Source organism: Hordeum vulgare, chromosome 2H, assembly GCF_904849725.1.
Source record: "Hordeum vulgare subsp. vulgare chromosome 2H, MorexV3_pseudomolecules_assembly, whole genome shotgun sequence".
Lineage (NCBI taxonomy): Eukaryota > Viridiplantae > Streptophyta > Magnoliopsida > Poales > Poaceae > Hordeum > Hordeum vulgare.
The window spans coordinates 495,334,236-495,357,075 of NC_058519.1; positions in this window are offsets into that span (position 1 = coordinate 495,334,236).

A 22,840-nucleotide genomic window follows, 5' to 3' on the forward strand; every position below is an offset into this window, starting at 1 on the left:
CCGATTTCCTCAAATCCAAGCGGCCAGCGACTCTGTCAGCCTTCCAGTTGGCCGACGAGACCAGGAAGGTCCATGTCCACCTGACCGATCTGAGTGCTTCTGCAACAAACATCTCCACTTCACTCGATGACAAATTGGAATCCGAGTTCATCCAATTTCTCCACGAGAACAGGGACATCTTTGCATGGAAGCCTTCTGACATGCCGGGTGTTCCATGGGAACTAGCTGAGCAGCGCCTCCGAGTGGAATCCAAAGTCAAGCCCGTTAAGTAGCACTTGCGCCGCTCATTTGTGGAGAAGCGCAGGGCAATAGGCGCAGACATCGCTCGACTCCTAGCTACCGAGTTAATCCATGAGGTATACCACTCCAAGTTGTTGGTGAACGTGGTCATGGTGCCTAAAAAGAACAATTCACTCCAAATGTGTATTGACTTCAAGCGCCTCAATAGGGCCTGCCCGAAAGACCAATTCCCTCTACATATGATCGATCAGATCGTAGATTGAACCGCTGGATATGAACGCCTGTTGTTCCTGGATGTGTACTCCGGGTACCACTAGATCCGAATGTATGGGCCTGATGAAATAAAAACGGCCTTGATCATCCCATTCAAGTGTTTTTGCTATATCACCATGCCATTCAGCCTCAAAAACGTTGGGGCCACTTTTCAACACATGATCAAAAAGTGTCTACAGGAAAAGATAAGTCGGAATGTTGAAGCATACATGGATGACATTGTGGTTAAGTCCAGGAAAGGTTCCGACCTCCTGACCGACCTTGCTGAAACCTTCGCGAGCCTCAAGTTCTTTGGGGTCAGGCTCAATCTAGCGAAGTGCACTTTCAAAGTGCCGGCCAGTAAATTACTCGGTTTCCTCGTTTCCGAATGAGGTATCGAGGCCAACCCCGATAAAATCAGTGCCATAGTCCAAATGAGACGTCTAGAGGGCATCCATGATGTGCAAAGGCTTATGGGCTGCCTTGCATCCCTATGCCACTTCATCTCAAGAATCGTCAAGAAAGCACTGCCTCTTTACTCACTGATGATTAAATCTGACAGATTCGAGTGGAAAAATGAAGTGCAAGTCGCTTTCAACTATCTCAAAGCCTTTTATCCACCCACCCGGTGTTAGCCACTCCAAGCATCGAGGAGCCCTTACTCATGTACATTGCCGCTACTACCCAAGTGGTTAGCACCGTACTCACTTTGGAACATGTAGAAGCGGGCAAGGCGTATAAGGTACAAAGTCCCATCTATTACATCTCGGAGGTACTAACTCCCTCCAAACAGAGGTATCCTCATGAGAAGATGCTTTACGGTATTTACCCGACTATGAAGAAGGCAGTCCATTACTTTCATGATAACTCGGTCACTATTATCGGTGATGCTCTCTTAGCAGAAATCTTGCATAACAGGGATGCTACTCGGCGAGTAACTAAATTGGCAATTTAACTCCTCCCTTTGGAGATCAAGTTTGAAGCCAAAAAAGTGATCAAGTCTCAGGCCTTGGTCGACTTCCTTGCCGAATGGATAGAACAAGAGCAACCGAGTCCTAGCGTCCCTGAACAATGGACCATGTTCTTTGACGGATCCAAAATGCTCCATGGTTTAGGGGCTAGAGTGGTTCTCATTTATCCGAGGGGAGACCAACTGAACTATGTGCTCCAAATCCATTTCGACTCATCTAACAATGAGGCAGAACACGAAGCCCTCCTGTACGGACTCCGCATGGCCACCTCCCTCGGTGTGCGACGATTAATGGTTATGGAGACTCGGACCATGTCCTTAACCAGGTGATAAAGGAATGGGACATTGGAAGCCCAGCCATGACAGTCTACTGCAATGCAGTCAGAAAGTTAGAGAAAAAATTCGAAGGGTTGGAGTGGCATCACGTGCCCCGAGCCAAGAATCAAGCGGCTGATGACTTGGCAAAACTCAGATTCGATCAAAAAGTTGTTCCGAAAGGCTATGGTTGACCTCATCCACGAGATGCTGGTCATCACACCCAAATGGACTCAAACTTATCTAGCTTACTTGCTCCGCAAAGAGCTCCCCGAAGACGAAGAGGAAGCCTGCCAAATCACTCGGCGGCCTAAAGCTTTCGAAGTCCTCGAAGACAAACTATACAAGAAGAGTGTTACACAAGTGAGTCAAAAGTGCATTTCCCCGCACGAAGGATTGCAGATCTTGCACGAGACCACTCGAGAACCTGTGGAAATCACGCGTACTCTCGGACCCTCGTGGACAAGGATTTCCAAGTAGGTTTTTATTGGCCCCGGGCCAATGAGGTAGCAAAAGACTTGGTGGAACTATGTGTGAGATACCAGTCCTAGAAAAATCAGACCCACGAGCCTGCATCCGTGCTGAAAAGATTCTGCTCAGTGGGTCATTTGTCGTGTGGCGCCTCGACATTGTCGGTCCTTTGAGCACTGGAACAAGTGGATGCACCCTCATGCTAGTTGCGGTGGATAAGTTTACCAAGTGGGTCGAAGGAAAACCCATCAAAAGCTTGAACGTAGCAACTGCAGTCAGCTTTGTTTGGTAGATTATCTTCAGATTTTGAGTCCCTCATGACATCATCACCGACATTGGAACTAACTTCGACTCAGAGGAGTTCCACGAGTTCTGTCACTCCCAAGGCATTAGGGTGAATTATGCCTCCATTGCTCACCCGCCGTCCAATGGATAGGCAGAACGGGAGAATGGTATGATACTACGGGGATTGAAACCTCGGCTAATGAGAAATCTCAAATACGGCACAGGCGCATGGGTAGAAGACTTACCGTCCTTCTTGTGGGGTATGCCAACGATTCCAAATCGTTCTACCAAGCGTACTCCTTTCTTCATGGTGTATGGGTTGGAAGTTGTTCTGCCGAGTGACCTATGTCATAACTCCCCCCGAGTGTAGCAATACAACGAAGCTGAAGCCGAAGCAGCACGCCAAGACTGTTTGGATCTCCTCGAGGAAGAGAGAGAGAGAGAGAGAGCTAGCCCTCATTCGGTCCACACTGTACCAGCAAGACCAGCGACACGACCATGACAAGCAAGTCTGGGGCCGAGTGTTTTAGGAAGGGGACTTGGTCCTCCGATTGGACCAAAATAACACAAAAACTGGCACCACCATGCAAGGGCCATATGCCATCTTCAAAGTCCTGCACAACGGAGCTTATCGCTTGTACAACCTTGATGACGGGGTCTAAGAGCTGAGAACATGGAAGGTGGATCTGCTCCACATGTTGTACACTTAGAACATATAAATTCATTCATGTAATCAAATCGAATGGTCAGAAGAATAAATTATTTCCTTTCTTAAACTATTGCCAAACCTCTCACTTCGGTGAAATACACCCAAGTGGGCACAAAATAATTTATTGGTAGCAAACCTGTTTTTGCCCAAGGAACAAAAACCAGCCTCGAGTGAGGACAACCTCCATGCTCGCAGACTTAGCTGTGAACCAACTAACACCTAAGTTAAAATGGTTCCGAATGAAGATAGCTCTTCATTTGGTCGCGAAGATGAACAGAACAATAATTTCTTGGTAGCAGACCTGTTTTCGCCTAAGGAACAAAACCGGCCCCGAGTGAGGACGACCTCCACGCTCGGGGACTTAGCTGTCAACCAGATTTTTCCTAGGTTAAAACGGTTCCGAATGTAGAAATATATTCATTCGGTCACCCAGATGATTACAAAAATCATTTCTTGGTAGAGAACTTGTTTTCGCCTATGGAACACAAACCATCCTCGAGTGAGGAAACTTTCATGCTCGGAGACTTAGCTGGAAACCAGCTTTCACCTAAGTTAAAACGGTTCCGAATGTAGCAAGGTCTTCATTTGGTCGCAAAGATGAACAGAACAATCATTTCTTGGTAGCAAAACTGTTTTTGCCTAAGGAACAAAAACCGGCCCCGAGTGAGGACGACCTCCACATTCGGGGACTTACCTGCGAACCAGCTTTGGCCTAAGTTAAGTAAGCTCTTCATTCAGTTGCCAACATGAAGAGAACAATCATTTCTTGGTAGCGAACCTGTTTTCGCCTATGGAACAAAAATCGGCCTTGAGTCAGGACAACCTCCAGGCTCGGGGACTAAGCTATGAACCATCTTTCGCCTAAGTTAAAACGGTTCGAAATTTAGCAAGCTCTTCATTTGGTCGCCAAGGTGAACAGAACACTCATTTCTTGTTAGAGAACCTATTTTTGTGCGAGGAACAAAAACCGGCCCCGAGTGAGGAAAACCTTCATGCTTGGGGACTTAGCTACGAACCAACTTTCGCCTAAGTTAAAACAGTTCTGAATGTAGCAAGCTCTTCATTTTGTCACCAAGATGAACAAATCCATCCCGAGTGAGGACAACTCCCACACTGGGGGCTTAGCTGCGAACCAGCTTTCGCCTATGTCAAAAATGTTCCCGAGTGAGGACAACTCACACACTCGGGGGCTTAGCTGTGAACCAGCTTTCGCCTAAGTCGAAAAGCGTCCCAAGTGAGGTAAACTTCCACACTCAGGGGCTTAGGTATGAACCACATTACACCTAACTAAAAAACGATACCGAGTGAGGACAACTTGCACACTCGGGGGCTTAGCTGCGAACCAGCTTTCGCCTAAGTCGAAAACGATCTTGAGTGAGGATAACTTCCACACTCGGAGGCTTACCTGGGCACCACCCTTCGCCTAAGTCAAAAACGATCCCGAGTGAGGACAACTTACACACCGAGGGGCTTAGCTGCGAACCATCTTTCTAATATGTCAAAAACCATCCTTAGTGCAGACAACATCCACACGTGGGAACTTGGATGCGAACCAGGTTTCGACCGAGTAAAAGTGACCCCGAATAAAGAGAACCAAACAAATAAGATCCAAACTCGAATATGGATAAACGGAACCAAGTTCAGCAAAATACGTGTATAAGAGAGAGCTCTAGGCTCGCTCAAAGTTTGGGGTTACATCAAACCACTCGGCATCACGAGGTGAATTTGAACTTAAATGTTTTTTTCCTCTGAGCATCACTAGGAGGCCTAAGGTTCCACTGCTTCCACGATGGTGTCATGGTCGATTCCTTCTGTAATCCAGGTCGCAGCCACCATAAACATCTCCATGAAGTCTTCGATCTTCATGCTTTTTCTGTTGACAACACATAGACTCTTCAGCTTCTCTTCATCCACTCGCTTACAATGGAGGCGGATAAGTGAGAGGGCAATGTCGGCTCCGGGCCTCGCCGATGAATTTTTACAATATTTGAGTTCTCTATGAGTGGCCTTCATGCGGTTCACGATGGACTAGTTGTCCTTTGGGAGTGCATTGTCAGGGGCTTTCTCTTGATCTGTCTCGCTAACAACCGACTAGAGCCATTTGAAGCAGTTCAATACATAGTCAACGCGAGCTTCCATCCTCAGAAGAGCCAAGGCACCGTTGTCCTTTAGGAGCCCTATTTTGGGGTCAAGCTCTTTCTATATTCATGTTGTCTCTTCTTCAACACCAATGGTGAAGGCTAGATTCAGTTGGAAAACAAAAAGATTAGAAAATATAGCTCGGAAAGTGCCAGGCAACAACGAGAGATCATTCAGATGCATAGCATAGCTATAAGCTTCTCACAACATTCAACACTAAAGTCCTCAATGAACTTCTCGAGTTCATCCCTCTTGGTGGAGACCTTCTCAAATTTGGACTCCCAGTCGGCATAGTGCTTCTTCAGCTCCGCAAGATCCACATTAGATTTCTCCGCACCGGTCTTCAAAAGTCGATCCTCTTCTTCAAGTGTCCCGACCGTCTTAAGCTTGGCTTCGGTCGCCTAGGTCTTCTGCCTGACCTCCTTCCAAGCCGATGCAAGTTCTCAATCCCTCTTCTCGAGGGCGTCCTTCATGGTAGCTAGAGAAATGGAATTCTTCAGCCTATGACAAAGGCGATCTGACAAGACACCCTTAGTTGGATAAGAAATACACCCGAATTAGGAACCAGTCGGACATCGAAATCTTACCTTCAGGTGTGCGTTTATCCTGTTCCAGTTGGTTATTCTTGGCCTTCCCAGCATCAAGGCTCAATCGGAGTTCCTGCACATCCTTCTCCACACCATCATCATGCCCCCCGGGCCCAAAGGCAGTCTGCAGTCAACAAACACAAGTAAAGCATAATACAATATAGTAACTCTAAGACAATCGCCGACTGATCCAGTCAACAGTAGCCTCGGGGACTACACCCAGTCGGTGCACTCAGCGCACCCCCTCTAGAAAAATAAGGGGATCCAAAAAGGGACCTGTACCCTCTCTACCTTACTCGAATCAAAATAGGAACTAAGACTACCGTCGACTCCTACAGTTGATAGTAGCCTCGGGGACTACACCCAGTGGGTGCGCTCAGCGTGCTCCCACTGGAATAGGACACCAAGTGGCTATGCCTCAGAGCAAACCCACTCGGGGTAAAGTTCAAAAACCAAAACATGTGTGCACCAAAGGACTCACCCGGATGTTCTTCGCCACGGCTTCACTAGCATCGTACGCTTTCTTTCAATTGCCCAACCATTACTTCCAGTTGAGCCAAGGTCGCCTTGCATGCTCCGTCCTGGTCCTTCGGGATACGATGTGGCTGAAAGAGGCTACGGTCCACAAAAGGAAGCGATGACATGGCGGACGGACCAGGTATGAGTGGCACTCCAGCCAAAATACACTCCCGAGCCTGTGGAATCTGAACCTGGGTAATCAAGGACTTGATCACTCAGCTAGGGTTGCACCTTGTTTGGATTCTCCTCCAATCGCCACAAGACTGACAGGATCAAGTTCAATCACAACTCTTGGCTCTGCACACATCCACACATATTCAAAAGTGCCATCACGTGGCTAGATCCTAAAAGATCTGAATGGCACAGTACTAAGGCCAAGAGATACATTTAGAACAAGCGATGTTGGCATCCATTTGCCCTTTGTCGGAGGTCTTCTACTCCAGAGAAGCGGTTGATGTATCGACCCTCCAACAAAGACAACAAGAAGACCTATCATCACTCGAAATACCTTGACTAGCGAAGGAAAAATCATTCGACAGAGGTACTTACACTAAAGCAATGGGCATGTCAACCTTGATGCGCGATAGGTCAGCCTTCCGCGGCTTCCAAGTTGTAGTCTTGGGGTGTTTGGCAACCTTCTCTGGTGTTACCTCTGGCTTGCTCCGACCGTGTTTGGAACTACGGGTCGGCATAGGCCGCATAGTCTTCTTCACCACCTTCGGAGTCTTAGAGCACCCGTTACGGGCCCGAGGGTCCTGACGCACTTTTGAGTGAGCCTATGGTGGAACTTTGTCACACGGGGAGGACTCCGCCCCATCCCCGTGTTCATCACCCCTCTCCTCCGTCTCCTCATCGTCATCCTCGTCTTCTTTGCCATCCGAGTCCTCCTGATGTTGGATGTCACACGCCACGTCGATGGGCGCGCGGTCAACCATCGGGATAGACCTAACAAGTCATGTGAAAGCCTACTGAGTGACAAAGTCAAAACAAACGAAAACAACAAGCAACGAAGAAATTCACTCGGTTTAAGCTAGTGAAGCTTTACCTCATTCGGAGGCAGCTATGTTGAGAAGGGAAACACAAACCTGGTGCTCTTGGGATAGTCTCGCATAGGTGTAATAGCTTTGAGCTTTTCCTCCAGCCGCTCTGCCCCAATCTCCTCCGGGTGAACGCGAGTTGGATCATCCAGACCGCTATATATCCACATGGGATGAGCCCTCGCCCGTAGGGGACGAATCCTCCATTGGAAAAAGGCTTCCACGAGGTCCATCCAATTGTTGTTCTTCCAAAACAAAGCAACCAATGCTATCACCAAGATATGTATGTTTGTCCTCTCTTCCTTCGAGGCGGACAATGAGCGAGCCGACTGAACTTGCTTAGGCGAATAGAGTGGGAGGCCCGACTGATCTTCACCGATAGGGACGTCCTGGCAGTAAAACCACGAGTCTTGCCAACCCTTCTCTAAATTGGGGAAGGACATCTGAGAAAGCTACTCTTTCCCCTCTGTTGGATTCCTAAGCCATCGGAAAGCTGCACTACATGTGTTTTTCCTCGGACTGAGTAGATTTTTTCATTGTCATCACTCGGCACGTGAATAGCTCCTTCAATAATCCCAGTGCGGATAGCACTCGAGGAAATTCTCACACAGAGATATGAAAGCAGCTAAGTACAAGACAATGTTGGGGGAGATGGTGGAGTTGCAAGCCAAAAAAGTCGAGGAACGCTCGGAAGAATGGATGCAGGGGGAAGGAGAAACCTTTTTCTATGTGGGTGACCAGGAGCACCCACTCGTCGCCCGTCGGCGAAGGCTGTAGCTCCCCTTCATCCGACATCCACCAGCTGCCCAGAACCACCAAGCCTTCGCTCTCCAGGTCCAGCATCGGATCCTTGAAGACCTGGGACGACATCAAGTCGCCGTGGATCCACCCTGGTGGAAGTTTTCCAGCACTTGAAGAGGAACCGCGCGAGCCATTCCTGGCCTTCTTGGCTCTCGCAGTCGCACCTTTCACCATGCTGCATGGTGGGGCACACGATGTGGAAGAACTCCACGGGAGGCAACCACGAGGCTCAAGGAAGGAGACAAAGGGGACTCATTTCTGTGGCGCGATTCCTTCCCTTCACTACCTCGCCCTATTTATATGCTACAAGAAGATAACCCATCGAGTGCTCCGCCTACACGAGGAGGATCTACACCCGGTTACATTTTCCCTGTAGCACGACAACGACATTTCAGGTGTGGAAATGGAGGCATCTCTCCACTACTTCCACTACTCACGTCACCGTTGATTCCGCTTCCCAGCGAGCACTATCGATTCAAAATATCACAGAAAATCCGCTCCCCCTCATTGCCCGAATGGATCCCGTATCCATAGTACACAGTGAGGGGAACCAAAACCCTGCTACTCGTGAGACAACAAGCATTCAGACAGGCAAGAAGGTGACCAAATCGCCTCCACCATGCCGCGTGTAGGACCCGTCCTACTCCACCGATTGAATGATCAAGGCCCTGAGCTCGCGATCCTCCGAATCATTGAGCATACCTTCCCTAAAGGTATTCAATTATTACCGATTGGAAGCAAACTTACGTGCTTCCGCACTTGGAAACTTTCACTCTTGAATCCGTAGCGGTGTACTAAGAGCCCAAGTGATGTAGCCCCGGGCTACAACCTCGGCGCCCCTAAGATGTCAAGGGAACAATCGACTGCCTTCCACTCGGGCGATAAAACCCCAACTGATTCGGGGGCTACTGACGGGGTCGTCCATTAGGGGTAGTCCATGCGGACCTGAGTCCCTAGACCTGCCCAAGACCCTACATGGACATTAGCGTCCCAAAAGTCACTTATGCAGTCATAGTCTCACTCGAACAAGAGTGTGTGACTCAGCTCGCATGACTTCACTCGGTCTGTTTCGTATCCGTCGGACGTCCCTCAAAAGTTGGACTGCAGTAGGACATGGGCAACAAAGAGACTACAATGGCCATGGACTTGAACTATCACGTGAAGTGTAGTGAAGACGCGCATTACCAGTAACACCGGAGTTAGAGATGTCGTTACTAGTAACTTCCGTAGTTATTAGCAATTATTCACCCTTATAATTAAGGCCGGCTAGTCGTGGCGCACTCTATATAAGCCACCCCGGGCTCGTGACCAAGGTTCAACATTCTATACTATCTCATATTCTATAATCCAACACCAGCATCCAAGGTTCGAGACGTAGGGTCATTACCACTCCCGAGTGGGGCCTAAACTCATACATCCGAGTGTATGCTCTACACCCTAGCTAGGCTTCACCCCTCTTTCGTACCCCTTGTACTATTGTCAGGATCATTCACATGACGCACGGGGAGGAAAAAAGAAAGATGCATCTCAGACACTTCCACCTCACACCTATAGGCCGTAGCTGCCATGGAGCAGCGCCGCTGTGCCGGCTGCAACGGTTGCCCCCGGTCCTTCTCCTGTTGGGGAACGTTGCATGGGAAACAAAAAATTTCCTACGCACAGACAAGATCAATCCATGGATATGCATAGTTATGAGAGGGCGTGTGTGTCTAATAACCTTGTAGATTGCTAAGCTGAAGCGTATATAACATAGTTGATGTGGTCATACTCTTCACAATCAAATCGTGATCTTATCCAATCTAGCACCGAACGGGTGACACAGTAACATTCCGCACACGTGCGGCTCGATTGCGTCTCTGCCTCCTCGATCCAGCGAGCGAAGGCGGAGTAGTAGATGGATTATCCAATAGCACGACAACATGGTGGAGATGGTTGTGGAACTAGTCCAGCAGGGCTTCGCCAAGCACTACTAGAACAAGGAATGGAGGAGCTACGAAGTAACTGGAGAGAGAGGGGCGCCAAGGGCTTGGTGTTTCCTTTTGGGCCTCCCCTCTATATATAGAGGTGGAGGCGTGTGGGTAACAGCCCTTCCAAGCCGTAGGGTGCAGCCAAGGGGGAGGAGGTGGAATCCTAGTCCTCCTCCTTCCATTCCATAAAGACATGGACCTTCCATATTTCCCAACTGCATGGGCCTTGATGGACTTGTGCGCCTAGCCCAATAAGGCTAGGGCATCTCCCCTCATCCCATGCAAACCCTTAGGACATGGTGGAACTCTTGGTGGACTTCCAGACTCCTCCTGAATTTTCCAGAACCTTCCAGAAGCTTCCTGGTACAATATTGGCAAAAACCATAACAGATCCGGTAGCCAAAATATGACTTCCATATATAAGTCTTTACCTCCGGACCATTCAAGAGGTCCTCGTGATGTGTGGGATCTCATCTGGGACTCCAACCAACTCTCGGTCATCAAGATACTTAACCCAATAATAATATATCGTCACTGAATGTTAAGCGTGAGGACCTTACGTGTTTGAGAATCATGTGGGCATGACCGAGACACCTGTCCGATGAATAACCAATAGCGGGACCCAGATTCCCTTATTAGTTCCCGCAAATTCCATAAGGATCCTTATCGGCTGAACCACTATGCCAAGGATTCAATCTATATCGTATGCAGTTCCCTTTGTCCAGCACTATGTTACTTGCCCGAGATTCGATCGTCCGTATATCCATACCTAGTTCAATCACGTGCCCGACAAGTCTCTTTACTCATTCTGTAGTACAAGATTCCATGACTAACTCCTTAGTCACATTGCTTCCAAGCTTCTTGTCATGTTGTATTACACAGAGGGCCCAGAGATACCTCTCCGTCATACGGAGTGTCAAATCCATTTTCGATCCATGCCAACCCAACAGACACTCTTGGATATACATGTAGAGCACCTTCGTGATCACCCAGTTACAAAGTGACAATTGATTCACACAAGGCATTCCTCTGATGTCCGAGTTGCATGATCTCATGGTCTTAGGAATAGATGCTTGACATAAAGAAAGCGGTAGCAATAAACTTAGTGATACGATCAAATGTTATACTTAAGGTTGGGTCTTGTCCATCACATCATTCCTCTAATGATGTGATCCCATTATAAAATGATAACTCATGTTTATGGTTAGGAAACCTCAACAATGTTTGATCAACGAGCTATTCTATTAGAGGCTCACTAGGGACACATGTATCTGAGTTTTCGATCAATACAACTATAGCATGGATAATAAACGATTATCATGAATAAGGAAATACGATAATAACCACTTTATTATTGCGTCTAGGGCATGTTTTCCAACAGTCTGCCACTTGCACTAGAGTCAATAATCTAGATTTACATGGTAATGAATCTAACACCCATAGAGTTCTGGTGCTCATCATGTTTTCCCCGTGAGAGAGGTTTAGTCAATGGGCCAGCAAAATTCAGATCTGTATGTACTCTGCCAATGTTTAGGTACTCCTCCTTTCTATAATCGTGGATGGAATTGAAGCGACGCTTTATGTGTCTGGTCCTTTTGTGAAATCTAGGCTCCTTGGCTAGAGAAATGGCACGAGTGTTGTCACAAAAGAGGTCATTGGATCCAGCGCACTGGGCACAACTACAAGATCCGTCATGAATTGCTTCATCGAGACACCTGCCTTCGCTGCTGCATCCACACACCTACCTTCGTTGCTTCTGAAGCATCTTTGTACTCTGCCTCACATGTAGAATCTTCTACCATGCTTTGCTTGGAAATACACTAGCTGACTTATCCACCAATTAGAATAAATACGTATCCAGTTTGGGACTTAGAGTCATCCATATGTGTGTCAAAGCTAGCACCAATGTAACCCTTTATGACGAGCTCTTGATCAACTCCATAAACGAGAAACATTACTTTAGTCCTCTTCAGGTACTTAAGGATATTCTTGACTGTTGTCCAGTATTCTACTCCTTGATCACGTTGAAGCCTTCTCGCCATACTTATGGCAAGGCTGATATCAGGTCTTGTGCACATCACTTCATACATGATAGAGCCTATGGCTGAGGCATAGGGGATGACACTCATCTTTTTCTCTATCCTGTGTAGTTGCAGGGCATTGATTCTTACTCAACTTCACAGCTTCCAAGATAGGCCAGAACCCCTTCTTGGAATGATCTATTTTCAACTTATTCAAAACCTTATTAAGGTATGTGCTTTGTGAAATTCCTATTAAGCATCTCGATCTATCTCTATAGATCTTGATGCCTAATATGCAAAAAGCTTTTCCGAGGTCTTCCATTGATAAAATCTTTTTCAAATATACCTTCACGCTTGCCAAAATTTCTATATTGTTTCCAATCAGCAATATGTCATCCACATATAATATTAGAAACACAATAGAGCTCCCACTGTCTTTCTTATAAATACAAGCTTCTCCATAACTTGTATGAGCCCAAACGCTTTGGTCACCTCATCAAAGTGAAGTTTCCAACTCCAATATGCTTGCGCCAGTCCATAGATGGATCGTTGGAGCTTGCATAATTTACCAGCATTTTCAGCGTCAACCAAACCTTCTGGTTGCATCATATACAACTCTTCCTTAAGGAAACCATTAAGGAACGATGTTTTGACAAACATCTGCCAGATTTAATCAACGAAAACTGTAGCTATTCTAACATTATCCTGACGAACTTAACCATCGCTACACGAGGGAAAGTATCATCGTAGTCAACTCCTTGAACTTGAGGAAACCCTTTTGCGACAAGTCGAGCTTTATAGACGATGGTGTTACCATTTGTGTCCTTCTTCTTCTTGAAAATCCATTTGTTCTGAATGGCCTTACGATTATCAGGTAAGTCCTCCAAATTCCATACATCGTTTTCATACATGGATCCTATCTCGGATTTCATGGCCTTTTGCCATTTTTCAGAATCCAGGCCCACCAACGCTTCTCCCTAGCTCGTAGATTCACTGTTTTCCAACAAAATGACCTCCAAGACAAGATTACCATACCACCTTGGGGAAGTACGTGTCCTTGTCAACCTACAAGGTTCAGTAGTTACTTAATCCGAAGCTTTATGATCCTCATCATTAGCTTCCTCTTTTGTTTGTGTAGGCATTTTAGAAACATCTTTCTCCATTGTGCTACTCTCTAATTGAAGATACGGTTCAACAACCTCATCAAGTTCTACCCTCCTCCCACTCAATTCTTTCGAGATAAACTCTTCTCTAGAAAGGATTCATTCTTGGAAACAAACCCTTTGCCATTGGTTCTAAGAAAGAAGGTGTAGCCAATTGTTGCCTTAGGCTATCCTATGAAGACGCACTTCTCCTCTTTGGGTTCAAGCTTATCAGGCTGAAGCCTTTTGACATAATCTTCGCAGCCCCAAACTTTAAGAAACGTCAGCTCTGGTTTTGTGCCAAACCATAATTCATACGGTGTCATCTCAACATATTTAGATGTCATCTCAACAAATTTAGATGGTTCCCTATTTAAAGTGAATGCGTCTATCTCCAATTGATGGGGATACTACCCTGGGTATACCAAGAGCGGAGATTAGCCGTCTCCAAGACATTTGGGGGCGCATGCCACCCCCCTGGGCGGCTGGCAATAGCCGGACCCATTGGCCAATGTGTGCCTGGCCAGCTTGCGATAGCCGTCTCACTTGACCAACGCGCACCCGGACAGCTCGCGATAGCCGGCCCACATATCCAATGCATGCCTCGCGGGCTGGTGGCATTCAGCCCACCGGCTGGCCCGCCGCCAGCCGGACGGCCGGCTCCCGTCCCATCCGGCGGTACCATCGTACTAAGAAAAGACAATACCGATGATCTGAGGCTATCACGGCAGCAGTACACACTAACACATACGGTGTGGCCACGACGTGATGATGAAAGGGTGAGCCAGGCTACAGGGCGCCTCTCACCCTCACGCTGACCAGGCGAGGCAACCCTCTAGCCATGTTCCCCTTTTCCCTGCGCCCCGACGACTCAACATGTCAGCCGCTGATGCACACGGTCGGTGGGCCCCGTGACAAGACTCTATAGCTGGCGAGCCCCGTAGCCAACCCGAGAGGCTGGCAGCTGGCCCCCACCTCCTGTCCTACCCTTACTACTTTACCGCCAGGCTACAATATAAAGCCTCACTCCAGCCCGCGAGAGTGGCAGGATGATACGCACTCAGGTCATGGTAGGCTTGGAGAGATTCACACCACGCCACACACACACGAGACTTAACATCGAGTCATGTAGAACACTACTGTGACAACGAGACCAGCAACTAGAGTTCCGTCTCCCTCATCCCGAACAGCTCCAGGAGCACCATTTGTATTGTGATTCTCATATAATCACACAAGCAGTACTAGGGCTTTTACCTCACTTGAGGGCCTTGAACCTGGGTAGATCGGCGTCATGTGTGTTATGCCTACACCCGTTCCCACACGCCGTCGGTGCCCACCGGCCCCAAACCATGAGTTAAGCCACCCCTTGGCATCTGTCCCGAAAATATCACGGAAGTTGACGCCCACCATGGGGCTCGCAATGATGCTGGCCAGAGTAACGTTCCGGGTGGACCCTTGATACGTCCCAAACGTATCTATAGTTTCTGCTTGTTCCATGATCTTTTGGGTGACATTGTTATATGTTTTGCTACACTTTTCTATCATTTTTCACATATTTGTACTAACCTACTAACTCAGTGCACCCAATGCCAGTTTCTTTCTACTGATGTCTATTTTGCAGGGGCTTTTACCCAATTTTCCGAAGCCCGAAAAATTCCAGGAAAATAAAAAATCATCAAAACAGAAGCTTCCGGGTCACAGAAGATGGGCCAGAGGGGGGCCAGGGGCTGCCTAGGCGACCTGCTGGTGCGGCTAGGCCCTAGGCTGCGCCAGGAGGCCGCTTGGGTGGGCCCCACCTCCTCGAGTGCCATCCTTTGGCCTATATTTAGAGTCCCGAGAGGAAACCATTCCATAACTTCCAGAATCATGAATTTCTCCATGGTTCCGCCGCCGCAGCGCTTCCGAGATCTGGAGCATTAGGAGACCTCTTCCCGGCACTCTATCGGAGGGAGGATTGACCACCGGGAGTTTCTCCACCACCATGGACGCTTCCCGGATGTGCCGTGAGTAGTCCTCCTTAGACCATGGGTACATGACCAGTAACTATGTGATGTCTTCTCTCCAATCTTGTGGTTCAATGGTTAGTCCTTGTGAGCTGCCCTACATCATCAAGGCATTTATGTAATTCTCTTGCTATTGGTATGCTCCGTTTGTTGGGATCCGATTGATTATTTGATTATGTTCGTAATGTTACGAGTTATATATCTGATTATCCTTTTATATTATTTTCCTTAGTGATTCATGCATGTTCTCTGTTACTATTGATTTCTTTGGCCGAGTAGTAGATTGTACCTCCAAGAGGGAGCGTTATGCATGATTGTGGGTTCATGCCCCTCGATGTCTAGCTTGAGTGAAAGAAACATGAGACTAGGGGGATGTGCTGTTGCCACCAGGGAGAAAACAACGGTGCTTGTGACCACGACATAGTTCGTTAATGCAGTTGTCCATTGCTTTGAGTTTACACTTTGGGTGGGGCTCGCAACTTACTACAGGCGAGATTTTCTGGATAGATTCTCAAGGTGGATGATTAGTAAGTAGATGCCGATGAATACACAGTCTACTTGTCTTGGTTTACTCCCATTACTATTGAACCTCTAACTATCAAGTAGCATAGTTAGCATTGCGGTGTGTTCATAATTCTGTCAATTAACCAACTATGATTTGTTTACCCAAGCATAGATGTTTATCGTCTTTTGGGAGAGAGGCATCACTAGTGAACATCATGTGACTCCGTTCCATATCACCATCATTGTTTACACCTCCACCATTTACCGATTTCATTTACTTTTTCATTGCAATCGCTATTACTTTCCCGCTTGTGTTTTGATCCTTTACAAACTACAAGGCCGGAGAGATTGACAACCTCTATGTACTCGTTGGGAGGAAAGTTATTTTTGTGTGTGTAGGTCCACATCTTCTGCTAGCGGCAGGGTGGAAGACACCTACTTGTTGAGCATAGGAGTCCTCTTCGTTCGATAAACCTTACAGTTCCCGTGTGAGGGAAAACTTGTTGCTGACTACATCTCAACCTTCCACTTGGGGTAACCAACGAGGTGCAAGAAGTATATACATCATCTCTTCATCAAGCAAAGTTTTCTGGCGCAGCTGTCGGGGACTCCAGTCTTCAAGATAGGGGAGTTGCACGCTATCCTTTACCTTTGTTTTTTAGTCTTGTTAGTTTGCTTTCTAGTTTTTTCTTTAGAGTCCTATACCAAAAACCACAAAAAATTAGTTGCTTTCCTCTTGCTTGTTGCCGCTACCATGGGTTCCACTGAAAACACCAAGTTGTGTAACTTCACAAGTCACAACAACAATGGCTTTATTTGCACTCCTATTGCTGCTCCCGCCATTGGAGCCACGTCCTATGAGATTGAACCTGCTTTACTGAACCTAGTTATGAAAGATCAATTCTCCGGTGCTGGAGATGATGCTGTTTTGAACGTCAACAATTTTGTTGACCTGTGTGATATGCAAAAATATAAAGAAGTAGATGGTAATATTGTTAAACTTAAGCTTTTTTCCTTTCTCCTTGATAGTAGGAGTTAAAGTGTGGCTTCAATCTTTGCCTAGGAATAGCATAGATTCTTGGGATAAGTGCAAAGATGCTTTTATTGGGAAGAATTACCCGCCTGCTAAGATTATCCAGTTGAGGAGTAACATTATGAATTTTAGGCATCTGGATAATGAACATGTTGCTCAAGCTTGGGAACGTATGAAATCTCTTGTTAAGAATTTCCCTACTCATGGTTTGACTACATGGATGGTTATCCAAACATTCTATGCAGGATTGAACTTTACCTCGGCCGCGGGAGGAACCTTTATGTCAACTACACTTGGTGCTTCCACAAAACTATTGGATGAGATGATGACAAATTATTCTCAATGGCACACCGAGAGAACTCCAATAGGTAGGAAGGTAAACTCTATTGAGGAGATCTCCTCCCTTAATGATAAGGTTGACATGATCATGACTCTACTTACTAAGCAAGATCCTATTGATCCACATGATGTTCCTTTAAATTTGTTGTTTGCTCAAGAAAGAGAGAAAGTTGATGTTAATTTTATCTCTAGGAACAACTTTAATAACAATGCTTATAGGAGTAATTTTGGTAGCAATCCTAGACCGTTCCCATCCAACAACTCTGGGAACAACAACAATTATCCTAGCACCAAAAACTCCACTTCTGAATTAGAGAGCATGCTTAAAGGCTTAATCACTTCTCCAAAATCCTTCAACAAGAGTGTATAAGAGAAACTAGAAAAATTAGATAGTCTCTCTTTCAAGGTGGACAACATAGCTCATTATGTAGAAATGCTTAAAATTAGAAGTTCGCCCCTTGAGGAAAGGAACACCACACCCATGAATGCTATCCAAGTCCAAATTAATGAGAACATAAGAATGCTAGCCAAACTTAAATAGAGATGGGCTAGATAAAAGGAAGAGGAAGAGAGAATTAAGAGCCTTCCTACACACACTACCATTGCTACTATACAAGTTGTTGAGAACCTCAAAACTTTTAGCACCCATCGCACTCCTAGTCCCGATGGACCTATTAATGGTGATGCTAATACATAAACTATAGGACAAGAAGGTCCTTTGAATTTAGAAACTACCAAAAGAATGAGCTTAGATGACATCACTACCACTTTAATTAATGGTAGCAACATTGATTTTGACAATTGTAGTCTTTCCGAAGTTATCACCTTTTTGCAAAGAATGGCTAAAGACCCCCACACTATTACACTCAATATTGCCTTCACCGAGCATATTACCAATGCTATTAGCAAAGCTAGGGAGGAGAAGCTCAAGCTAGAGACTTCTATTCCTGGGAAACTAGAAGATGGTTGGGATCCTATGGTCAAAATTGAGTTGAATAATATCTCTTGCTTTTCATTGTGTGATGTTGGATCTAGTGCCTCCGTTATGCCCAAAAGAGTGTATGATAAGCTTGATTGGAAACCTTATGATCCATGTTCTTTTGGTGTTCGTCTTGTTGCTTCTTCCATAAAGAAACCTTTAGGGAGAATTGACGATGTGCATATTATTGTCAATAATAATTATGTGCCCGTTGATTTTCTTCTGATGGACATTGAATGTGATCCTTCAAGTCCAATTATTTTGGGACGTCCTTTTCTCTGCACCGTTGGTGATATCATTGACATGAAAGATGGAATTATTAAATTCCAATGTCCTCTTAAAAAAGGAATTTAACACTTCCCGATAAATAACATTATTTTACCTTATGAGTCCGTTACTTGGGCAAGTTATTCTTTTGGAGTTGATAACACTTGATCTTCTTGCATTATGCCTAGCTCAAAGGCATAAAAGAAAGCGCTTGTTGGGAGGCAACCAAATTTGTTTTTACTTTCTGTTTTAGTGTTCTTGATGCTTGTTACTACTGTAGCAACATCATTGTATCTTCATTTTTAATCTTTCTGCCAAGTTATAGCCTCCGATTGCAAGAAAGTTCAAAAGTTGTGACATGTTATCCAGAAACAGATTTAGTCTGCCTGACGGAAAAATTCGCCAAAAATCACCAGATCATCTTATTGATCTGAATGTTTTTGATAGCATGATCTATATAATTTCCTTTTTGGCATCTGTTCTGAATTTTTTGATTTGAGTTGCATAAGTGTCCCGAATAAATTATTTACTACCTGTTGTTCTGTTTTTCACAGATTTTGTCATGTTTTTATGTTTTCATCATTTTTGCAAATCGTAAGCTTACATTTTATTTGCAAAAACTTTTGGCATTCATAAGAAGCAGTATATTCTCATGAAAATATTTATTTCCAGTAGGTAATGAATTATTTTATTAAGGGTACTAACCACTCTAATCAGCTTATGATGAGTTTCCTATGAAGGGAGTTTTCATGTATGCGATGGGAGATGATGAAAGAAGATACATGAGTGTCAAGCGATCAAGCTTGGGGATGCCCCCATGCACCCAACACATATTCAAAGGAGACTCAAGCGTCTAAGCTTGGGGATGCCCCCATGCACCCCCATCTCTATCAACAATCATCAGTTCATCCATCTCCATGCTATATTTTTATCACTTCATATGTTATGTGCTATACTTGGAGCGTCCCGCTCTTTACTTTGTAGTTTGTTTTATTTTTTCTTGCTGGTCATAACAAGTCGTAACCTAGCCTACCTTGTTTGGGAGAGAAACATGCTCCATTCTAGTCTAGAACACAACATAGGTTTTCATGCTTATCTTTTTGTGTGTTCATCATCTTTTCGTAGCTAATGTCATGCTCAGCTCTTAGTTTTCATGCTTCTCTTCTTAAGAGATTTTATTTAGGTTGCTTATGGAACTCTCTTGAGTTATCATTCTTATCTTGTTTAGAGAGTTGGCTCGTTGCACTGAGTTGTGTGTCTTGTATGAGTAGGTAACTGAGGTTGCGATTTAAGTATAGTAGTAACTTGCAATAGTTTTGAGGTATTGATTTGAGTAATATTTGGACTATTGGTGCCAGGAGCTTGAGCCTATAAGTGATAGGTGTTGTATTTTTGGAAATCCGTGTGTTTTTCAAAATCTAAAAATTAGTTGATAACTCTAGCTACTAAATTGATCGCTAATCTATGGAGGGGCTGAAATATATAGAGTACCCTCACGTTACCATGAGTCGAGGATGCACAAGGATAACCAAACCCCCAAACACTCCTCCTCGGGGTACTTGTCTCTTCGTGAATTTCCTAACTAGATAGACAGTTACCGATAATAAGTGTAAAGTTCTTCGGACTAATGTGAGTATTCAATTGTTGGCACTTCCACTATCCATATTTTGCTAGCCTGTTATGTACCGTGCATTACCCTTTCTCACATTGAGAGTTGGTGCAAACTCTGTCGGTGCATCCAAACCCATGACATGATATTCTCTGTCATACATAAGCCTCACTATATCTTTCCTCAAAACAGCCACCATACCTACCTATTAAGGCATTTCCATAGCCTTTCCGAGATACAATGCCATGAAACATCCACCATCTGATGACTTTTTCTTCATGTCATACATGCTTTTGTTTGATCGTAGAGCCGCATGATAGTTGGTCCTTGCTCCAATTATTGCTACATGACGCACTAGTATCATTGCGTATCCTGCTACACTAGCGGAGAATACATTGCATACATCATGATAGTTTTCACTAGTCTTTATGTTGAGTACTTCTTATAAAGTGTGATGATTTTTCTTTTATTATTGTAAAACATAGAGTGTTGCCCTTAAGAGAGGAAAATATCCCAAACAGGACAAAACAAAAGATCCCAAATAGGACAAATGAGAGATAAAAAAGGAAGAGCCAAAGAGGCCACAAAAAAAAATTTAAAAAAGAAAAGAAATAAAAATAGACAAGGGGGAAACACTACTATTCCTTTTGAAAGATCCACACTCCTACTACTTTGCTATATTGGTACTACATAGAGATTATCATTCATGCATAACTATGTGGGGACCCTTACACTGTAGAACTAGGTTTGCATATTCCAATGATGAGCCTCCTCAAATGACCTCTAGGTATTCATGAGCAAACAAGTTGGATGCACCCCCAGTAGTTCCATTGGAGAGCTTACCTTAGCTCATATGTGCATCTGTTACATGGCAATCCCTACACCTCACATCATATTTATCATTTCACTTTCTCTCGCCTGTGGTTGTCCTCATTGATGTGAGCCTTTCACACGTTTTTGTCTTCCTTCCCCGTCATTAGTCTATTTTCCATCTTAAGTGCCAACATATCTTGCTTATGCTCATCCATTGCATGAGTGCACAAAATTGAAAGGGAGAGGATCATTTTGATTTGTGCCCAACTAGTGGTCTGGGGATGAGTCAAAATAAGATTCCAAAGGAGACCAAGTGTGAAATTTTAGTAGATTGAGTTCTCAATTAAAAAAATATATTTCATGAACTCAACCCCTCTCCCACTTCTTGCTCGCAAACACCATTCGGAGACATTCGAGTCACGGACAACGAGAGCTTTTGCACCTTTATGTTCTTACTTTGGTAAACTCAATACTAAATATAGACTCTTGCTTGTTATTGTCTTGACTTGAATTGCATATCTCACTTGCTTTACTTTGAAGTTCTTATATGTGTGTTAGCATGTCACCACAGAAATTATTGTCTTATCATTTATCTACTCGAGGACGAGCAGAAATTAAGCTTGTTCCATGACATTATGAAATTATTGTGTTCTTATATCTTGATACGTCCCAAACGTATCTATAATTTCTGCTTGTTCCATGATCTTTTGGGTGACATTGTTATATGTTTTGCTACACTTTTATATCATTTTTCACATATTTGGACTAACCTACTAAATCAGTGCACCCAGTGCCAGTTTATGTGTGTTGATGTCTTTTTTGCAGGGGCTTTTACCCTATTTTCTGAAGCCCGAAAAATTCCAGGAAAAATATATAAAAAATCAGCGAAACAGAAGCTTCCGGATCACCGAAGATGGGCCAAATGGGGGTCAGGGGTTGCCCAGGCGACCTGCTGGTGCGGCCAGGCACTAGGCCGCACCAGGAGGCCGCCTGGGTGGGCCCCACCTCCTCTGGTGCCCTCCTTTGGCCTATATTTAGAGTCCCGAGAGGAAACCCTTGAACAACTTCCAGAATCGAGAATTTCTCCATCGTTCCGTCGCCGCAGCGCTTCCGAGATCGGGAGCATCAGGAGACCTCTTCCCAGCACCCTACCAGAGGGAGGATTGACCTCCGGTAGCTTCTCCAACACCATGGACGCTTCCTGGACATGTCGTGAGTAGTCCTCCTTGGACCATGGGTCCATGACCAGTAGCTATGTGATGTCTTCTCTGCAATCTTGTGCTTCAATGGTTAGTCCTTGTGAGCTACACTAGGTGATCAAGGCGTCTATGCAATTCTCTTGCTATTGCTATGCTCGGTTTGTTGGGATCTGATGGATTATGAGATTATGTTCAGATTTTTATGAGTTATATTTTTTATTATCCTTTTATATTAAGTTCCTTACTGATTCATGCATGTTCTCCATTGCTATTTATTGCTTTGGCCGAATAGTAGATTGTAACTCCAAGAGGGAGCGTAATGCATGATTGTGGGTTCATGCCCCTCGATGTCTAGCTTGAGTGACAACGACATAAGACTCGGGGATGTGTTGTTGCCACCAGGGGGAAAACAATGGTGCTTTTGACCAGAGTTGCAAGGATAGTTTACCTTGTGACCATGTGTTGTTGCAAGGTTCGTTAATGCAGTTATCCGTTGCTTTGAGTTTACACTTTGGGTGGGGTTCACAACTTAATACTGGCGAGATGTTCTGGATAGATTTCTCAAGGTGGATGATTAGTAAGTAGATGTTGAGGAATAAACGGTCTACTTGTCGGTGCGTACTGCCCATTACTATTGAA